A 9163-nucleotide genomic window follows, 5' to 3' on the forward strand; every position below is an offset into this window, starting at 1 on the left:
TTTGTAATGATTTAAAATAACTGCTGCAACCATATCTAACAGTTTATAGTTGACACTATACTAGAACATACCAGAATAACTGCTATTAAAAGGTACACATGAGTTTGAGTACAAAATATCCTTATTAGGTGTCAGAATACCCAGAGCTAGTGCACCATAATCGATAGCTGTGAAGACAAAGTTGTCTACAATGGCTAGCACACAATATAGGTTAAAAATGCATAAATGTAGAGATCTATCAAGCTTAACTGTAAGATGTCCAGGCATAAAAATGAAATAATACACTGAGAACTGCACAACTAATAATCTTGAGGACAGCAGTTCGAATGCCAAATGAAAGGAGTAAGAACTGATAAATGATCCGTGCCTGCTTAGTATGCCCATATTTATATTTGTCAAATAGACTAAATATATATGCCCGATAAGTAAAAAAACGAAACTTCATACTTTAAAACAGGTATCATGTTCATTTGTTGCAGATAGATGAAGTTCCACATCACTTGCAGATATGCTGGATGTTGTGCTGGCTTTCTTGAAGTGTTTGTACGTTCCGTTTATGCAATCTGGCTAAATTCAAGTTCAGGGTTCAACCGGAACATCAAGACTGTGTGGTGAAGTAATGAAGAAGCAACCCAGCTGTGTGATCATCTCATGAAGCTGTTTGCAAGCCGAATCTTCACTGGAAACAGCTTTCAAAGATTCCAGCGGGAAACTGTGAGTAAAAACTCACTTTTACATTTTTTCCAAAGCTCGAGCTGAAAGCACAACTTGCAACTAGCCAAAAGGGAGGGCGGAGCCATCACAACAACCGAGTTGGACCATAGTAACTCCTGAAGCCCTCCCAGACAACTCCACCACATACACAGCCCCAAAAACAACGTATTAGGCAAAAAACCAACATATTCAACCCACCAAGTAACAGTAGGCAGAGAAAATGAAAGAAGAGGGACAAACAAATAAAACAACAAAAGACAAAAAAAAAGCAGCACCATCCCAAATCAACACAAACTGCTCCAGCCCCATCCCAACAGAATACAACTAAGTCAGTACCTTAAAAGCATTACAACTCAGTGCAGCATTCCTGCCTCACAATCCTTCAGCACTAACATATACCAAAAGGGAAAAAAAGGTTGGATAAGACAGGAATCAAAAAATAAACACCAAATCCCATAATTAGATTTAAACTTGAATTCAAGAGATAGAGATATAGTGACCTATTAATTACTAGACTATAACATAAAACACAGTCCCAGCCACATAAAAAAAAATTCCCATTAACAGCAGAGCCATATCAATCAGCTGAACACCATTACTTAATTACAGACTAAATATATTATGAGACGGAAGTAGCTATTGTACCTTTTAAACTATATTATACTAAACTATTATAACATACCAACAAGAATAGATAATGAAGCACCAGTGAACAAGAATATTCTAAATTCTTACCTGTTGATCCAGTTTCATCTCCTCGGACTTTTGGATCACTTGCAACTGTAAAAAGAAGCAAGTAAAGAAAAACTGAAGTGAAAGAAAATATTTGAGTATAAATATGGAAGTGAGGGTAAATAAAAAATGTATCCACTGTCAGTTATTTTCTAAGTTTCTTTTTTTGTTCAAAGGTTTTTCATGCTCCGTTCTCAGGTAATCTCTTTAAACTAGCATTAGCCCACTCCATTTCTTAAATGTTGTCTAATAGCTTGTTTGTTTTAACAAATGAAAGAGCAGTGTCCAAATCTTCAAATATTTTAGATGTATTTTGGTAGAAAAATTTCAGTCTTGCAGGAAATAATAAATGGGATTTTATTTGATTCTTTTTAAGTTCTCTTATTAAGGGCAAGAAAATCTTTCTTTTAGATATTACCACAGGAGAATAATCATTGTGAAAACAAACTATATTATCCTTTATTTTAATTGGTGATTTTGCCCAGGCTGTTTTCAGTACTGTTTCCTTATCATGTGGTGAAAGAAATTTTACAATCACAGATTTTGTAGAGTTACTTTTGCTGTTTTTAGAAGAAACCATAGATCTGTGTGCTACTTCAGAATCATAGGCAAGAGCTGCAGGGAGTTACAGGATTTTTGGCAGCCAAGATGTCAAGAACCTTTTCCATGTTGTTTCCTTCTATATTATCAGGCAACCCAAAATTTCTTATGTTTTTATGACGAGACCTGCTTTCAAGATCTACGTTTGACTCCAGTAGAGTGTTTTGTTTTAAAAGAAATTCTATGTTGTGTTCACCTTCTTGGATTCAGGTGTCCATATCATTTAGAGCTGTTTCAATTCCCGGGATTTGTTCATTCTATTGTTGTAAGTCTTTATGAGTAGTATCCATTTGTTGTGTACATCTCTCCTTAAAATTATCTTCAAGTCCATTCTGTCTATTTTGTTTGTTAGTTCTTGTATATTAGTTAGCAAGGATTGTATTTCCTTTTTTAAGGTTGTATCCTGATGTGCAGTTTTAGAGAAGCTCATTCTGTTGACTAATAAAGATCAGAGTGTCACTGGTATTTTTTTATGGGAAAAAGTAAAATATTCAAAAAAAAAATTTGTGTACTATCCTTTTATATAATAAGAGTCAGAAGCATAAAAAATATCCACAGTTCGGATAGTTATATTCTGAAAATCCTCTCATAAAAATGTGAAGAGAAAGAGCTGAAGAGAAGTGCTGCTACTCAGTGCTCATCCTGGCCACACCCCCCTAGGCACCTGTTTTCTGAGGACATTCTTTGAATCCTGCAGGAAGCCAAGAAACTCACTACCAGGAAATCGTACATATCTAAATGGAAAAGATTTTCTGTCTGGAGTCTGTTTCACCATCAGGATCCCCTATCTGTGGAGGTTCCTGGTTGTGTCTTATTTGTGTGATCTGTTCCTTGCTGGGTTAGCATATTCAGTTAAAGCTCATTTGTCAATTTCTGCTTGCCTGACCTTGACTCCTCCTCTGCCCTCTAGATTTGGTGTCAAGCAATTTCTTCATAACGTCCTTCATATTAGGCATCCCTACTTAAAAAATTGACTCAGGCTGTTTTGAGCCTGCTTCTTTTTCTTCCTTACAACGTTGTACTTGGAAGACTGTTATTTTGGTTCTCACTTCAGCCAAGAGTGTGTGTGAACTTGAGGCTGTCGTGGCTGTTCTTCCTTTCTTAAATTTTCACAGAGATAGGTTGTCTTGTGTTACTAACCTTCCTTTTATGCCCAAGATAGTTGATGAGTTATCCCTTAATCAGTGTGTTCATCTACCTTCCTTTTTTCCTTCTCCACAGTCTGCCAGTGAGAAGATTCTTCACTCCTTGGATTTGCATAGACAGCTCAGATATTAGTTTGGTAAAACTAAAGTTATTCACAAATTTGAGCAGCTTTTTGTTTTCTTTCATCTCAGGTCTTTGGGTTTGGCTGTTTCTAAGCAAACCATCTTTTCCTAGGTTTCTACTGCCATTTCTTTTTTTGTTCTTTTCATGGTAAATGTCTTTCCTTGTCAGTGAAGGCTCCTTCTTCCAGGGATGTTGCCTCCTGTGGTGCTTTTTTTCAGAGTGCTGGATACCAGTTCCATCCCTGAGGCTGCTGTTTAGTTCTCTGTTCATACTTTCACTAAACATTACAAGTTAGATGTTATCTCCTGGGACAGAGCTGGCCTTGCCAGGGCTATCCTGCATGGGTTTCTGGAGGGCTGTTCTATGCCATCTTCCTCCCAGGCTTCCTCTTGAGCTTTTGTACTCTCGTTAGATTATGAATATTGCAGCAGTGATATGGAAGGATATACTACAGTTGTGTAAATTCTTACCATAACATTAGATGCCCTTGTCTTCACTGTTGCAGTATTCATTCCCACCCTCCTGATTTCTCTGCTCTAGTTTATCCTTTCTTACCCTCCTTGTCCTGGCGCTCTTTTCCTTTGATACACATTTTTTTCTTGTCCTTAAGGGCATTCTGTTCCTCCTGGGGCTTTTTCAGTTCAGTGTGTCTGCATATGTACATCACCTTTATGTCCTAAGACTTGAGTGGGGAGCGTATGTGTGACTATTCATGCTAGGTTATGAATACTGCAACATTGAAGAGAAGGACATCTGCTGTTATGGTAAGATTTTACACAACTGTACGTTCTGTTAATGCTGTCAAATGTTTGCCTTCCTCCATAAAACTGCATTGATCCATAGTAGAGTTTCACAACACTTTTGCCATTCTTTTTGCCAGTATAGATGTAAACACTTTATAATTATGGTTTAAAATTAAAAAGGATCTATATGAAGATGGGTCTGGCGGATCTTGAACGCCTTTGGGTAATCCGGCCACAACAGCTTTCTTCGAAGATGTTGGTGCTTTCTCTTTTTTTTAAAATACTATTACATAAAATCTTTCAGATATTTATCACTTTATTTCCTCCTAACTTCCAAACATTTACAGGAATGCCATCTGTTCTTGGAGACTTCCCTGCAAATTGATTATAAATCACCTTCTTTATCTTGGCTCTTCCTACTGTAACTATTACTTTTTTAGTCTAATCTACCTCTTACCTGGGTGCAATTGTCTTCCATAAATATTTCATTGTTTTCAGAAAGTAGCTCCTTAACAAAGCTTCTAAACTCATGTGTATTATTTAAATACTCCCTTATTTTCACTTGAGCACATTGCAGTTGCTCCTTCTCTTGTTTGAGACTCTCCTTATTGTGCAATACTTTAACCTTTGTTAGTCCCTCTAAATAGTTCCTATTACTTTTTAGCCATATCTTTCTCTTTGATTTCTGCCCAATTTTTAAACTCCATTTTCATTTTGTCCCACTCATTTGCTGTCAAATCTGAAAAAAATCTACCTTTCCTAATAACTCTTGAATAGTTTCTGCTACCCATTCCTTAAAGTCCTCTCTTTTTAACATAGGTGGGAAAGCATTAGTGTCTCATTTTTTACTTAATTATCCTACATTTTTGTCTTTGTTTTTATTTGTGTATGTCCTGAAATTGTTAAATCCAACAACAATTTCAGGTCAATAACAATCAACAGAAGCCTAGTCTTTCTCTGACATGTTATCTTGCAAAGTCATAAATTACAAATGTGACTGATACTTTATAGTCTTGCATTTATTCACTGTTACTAGTTTTCATCCTGTTCATCTCCCAAAACCAAACTGTGGTTCAAGTCCAAGGTATTCCACATTCTTTTAGGCAATTCCTGTACTCTTTTTTTCTGACTCTCAAGCATATTCCTTTGATACATTGTAAAATATTTCACTGACAAGTCCCTGTCTAAGCTTTATTTTTCAGAAAAATAAAAGCAGAGTTCCCTTCTATTTGCTGGCTCACTTTTTGTTGTATAAACATTTTTATTTCCTCCTTAACTTTTTCTGCATCAAAAATGTATTTGATCCTCCAGGAAAATAATTCTGAAAATAGATGGATACAGCAGCTTTAGTCTTGCATGTGCTTCTCAACATTTTCTGGTTACTTGGATAAATTTGTTCCTCTTATGCATAATGAACTGTGAATAATAATTTTCCACAAACACTCTGTCTCCAATTTTTAATACTTTTCCCTTCTGCCGCAGTTTTGTCTGGATCAACTCTCTCTGCTGGTATGATTGCATCTTTACTAATATAGGTCTTGGCTGCTTTCTCATGGTCAGGTTTGGAGCATACACTCAATGTGCCTTCTCCATTAACAAATCCTGCTGTGAAACACCAGTTCAAATGTTTATTTGTGCTTTCATAAACTTAATACAGACTGTTCCTTCCAATTTCTCTGGTACAGCAGAAAATCTCATTTTTTTTCTCTGTGTGCTCTGTCTTCTAATTCCATTTTCTGAAACCACTCTGAAGTAGCTTCATACTCGGCCAACCTTTTATTCATTTCATCTTCTGTTTTTGTAGTTTTATCAATTCATCTTAGTGGTAGTTTCCATTTTTTTCCAGCCTTTTGGTGTTTATGTATTCCTTAAATGTTTCATTTATTTTAATCGCCTCTGAGTACATTTGATTTAGTTTTCCTGTAAATTACTGGAAGCCATTTCATGTACCAAAGCTGAAGCTTGAACTGATTTTTGTGAGTAACTGCAGGATTCTTCCCAGCCAGTGTTTTCTCTTTTCCTGTTTTGTTTCCCTTTAACAAGCTGACTGTATTTCTCAGTTTCTGTTTTCGCACTTTGAAAGCTGAAATTAAGCTGTCAATCAGTGTGCAACCATCTTGGAAGTCCTTGCCGGTTCCATCTTAAACTTGTTTAGTTTTAATGATTTTACTGGATGTGTGCCTGAGGCCTGGAAGGGTGGCCATACCAATGACCTATAGATAATTGGCCGTACCAGCATCACTTATAAAGTAATGTAATATGTCATTATGGCACTGATAAATAATGACATTGATAGCTTATAAACTGTAAATCCTAATGAATGTGGCTTTTGTCAAAGGTAGGTCCTGCCTACTAAAGCTGGTGAACTTCTTAGAGAAAGTCACTGAAGCAGTGGATGATGGCAGATCACTCCATATTGCCTACCTGGATTTAGCAAAGGCATTTGATACTATCCTACATTCCGGCATTATTGAGAAGTTATCCCTTGCATGACTCATTGGATAGCAAGCTGTCTGAGACCCCACCAAGCTAGGTTTGGTGCTGCACACTTATCATTGCATAGCAGTGCTTTGCTGTGATCCAGTGCTTCTCACTGAAGAACTGTTGGTGCACAAGTCAATGCTGGTTATGGCACACACATAGCACTTGTCATCACTGCTGATATAGACACAAAATGCAAAGGCTACAGCTAGATGAAGAAATGGCCTAAAGACCACAGCCTTCCTGATGAATAATCCATATGTTGTGACTTATCTTTGCAGTCTCTCAAAGATCCATTGTTAGCGAATGCTGTGCTTTCTTCATTTTCCAGATGATTTAGAATTAAACATTTTTGTCAGAAATTCAGTTTAGAAGAGGTAAAATGGTTCTTGATTTTTTTCTCTCTGTTTTCTTTTTCTTTCACTGTCAAATAGGCTGTTTAGACGTGTTTGTTGCTGGCATGAAACTGGGTTTGTATGACAAAAGGCTCAGATTAAAGCTTATAGGTATGTAGAAGATATTGTACAGAGTTATGTTGTGCTATAAGAATTAGGTAGACCTATTGAGTGCTAAAAGGGTTTGATCTTTTGTCTGTATGTTCCACTTCCATAAGCTGTTTGTGTAGTTTCCAAATGATTTGGATAATGTGTGTATGGTATTTTAATAATTTTACCGACTTGTGGTACTAATAGTGGTTAATCAAATTACTGGATTCATTTGTCCACTACAGGTGTATACTTAAAGTTAAAGAATTTGCTGATGAATCTTGGAGTATCTCATATATGTAGTGATCCTCTAGAAAAAGTACTGATAGATAAAATCAACTTCTTGTAGTTTAAATCTCAGTTTTGCAGGTTAAAGTTCTTTTTTCGTAATACAAAACAGATAAAGTTGTCATTTAATCTAATGTATTTTTTATTTTGAAAAATCAGTAAAACAATTTAAAATATAGATGTAAGATCAGCCTTTCAATCAATGTTTTTATGGATACTTTTTATGCAAATAACTGTATAATTTTTAAACATTTTCTGCTTTCGTAGAGGTAACTGGGGTAAGACAAATTCCTTGTCAGGACAGCTGTTTCATTATGTAGTTTATATGCATTGTGTGTGGAGGCATATATGTAAAATGTATTTATTGTTTTACATTGGCTAATGCCAGTGACTCCATCCTCATCCTTCTGAATATTAAGCTCTGATCCAGTTGTATCCCTTCTGGATAGTCACTCACAAGATTTGTGAAGTGACAAGACATAGGTGGAGGACAAGAGTTGTCACAGCTGCTCAGTAGTAGGACAGTGCACTTGTTGTGCTGACCCTACACCTGTGTAATCATGCCCGTTAGTAGGCCAGTACCTGTTGCAATGTGGTCTAGTAGTCTCTTCACCACTCCACCCAAAGGTACCCTTGCTTGCCCAGACTCACCAAGATTTTTAGCCTTGCCACCATTCTGAGGCCTGGTCTCTGCCAAGACTTAGAATATTAGCTTGCCTACACTAGCACATAATTACCAGCCCTTCTTAGTGAAGAGAAGTGAACAAGTTTAGCCTCGCCACTCCTCTCCTCTCCCAAGGCCTGCTCCACCATTACCCAACTAGACTTTTAATAGTACTTACCGGGAAGCAATTTTTAGAGCATATGCAGAGATCTGTTGCCCAGAGTGAATACAGAGAAAAGCTTGCCAAGCTAATTGTTCTTAAATGCTCATACATCCACAACCTCGGGTCTACCCAAAGGATGTCATGCCAGTGCTTCTGGATACCACCAGGAACTCTGAAAACTTTTGTGATTATCACATTCAACAGATTTTGTCAGATTTCAAAAAGCAATCCAGGATTGGACTTGGAGATTTTCAAGAAGACCTTTTGTCATAACTTCTGCACCTTCAAACATTTTTTATGAAGCATCAAAAAAGGAAATGGTCAAGTCAGAACAACATTCAGCACCTCTCACCCAGCAGAAGAGACCTTTGTCTCCTAAATATGAGAGAGGTACTGGCATTCTCCAGGTTACTCAACACCCTTCCACATGTCGGATAGTTTTCATGTATGACTAAACCGCATATTCTCCATCAACTAGAAGTCCTTTGTTCTAGGCAAGTGGATCTTAGAGATGTTTTTTCTGATATATGTAGTAAAGTCTACTTTTAGCCCAACAGTGGGATTCTAGAATCTCTTCAGTGTTGCCTTTCTCGAAGAACTAGGTGGAGATGTTAATGTACTAAAGGAGCTGCTATCAGCTCCTCCATCTTAGCAAGGGTCAGGTTTCAGTTCACGATTTCACCCCACTAAGAAAAAAGAATAACAGCCTTGAACAGATTTGTGAAGGTTCAAAAATTCTTCCCTTTCCCCACCACCTTTGGATTAAAAAAGAAACATAGATGTTCACAGTATGCTTAGAAGATTTATATCTCTGCATCTGTGTGCACACCATTTCATATGACACACCTTAGATTCAAGGTAGGACAGTGTTATTTTCTATATGCATTTCTTCCTTTTGGCCTAATCAGTATTTTAATCGTATTTATTCGAGTTTCAGTAATTACCTTCATGTACGGTTATCTGCATAGTCCCTTACCTACATTGTATCTTATTAGTATATTCTGAGAAACTATGTAAAGATTTG

At 36.8% G+C, this 9163-nt stretch overlaps 1 protein-coding gene across 3 annotated transcripts in view; it reads left to right on the forward strand.

Moving 5' to 3' along the window:
- Positions 1–9163, forward strand: part of LOC122790723 (O-sialoglycoprotein endopeptidase) — a 276220-nt gene that overhangs the window by 117540 nt on the left and 149517 nt on the right. The gene's annotated exons all lie outside the window — the stretch shown is intronic.

The sequence above is a fragment of the Protopterus annectens genome, chromosome 16.part0 (assembly GCF_019279795.1).
Source record: "Protopterus annectens isolate FY-2018-M chromosome 16.part0, PAN1.0, whole genome shotgun sequence".
NCBI classification, from domain to species: Eukaryota; Metazoa; Chordata; order Ceratodontiformes; family Protopteridae; genus Protopterus; species Protopterus annectens.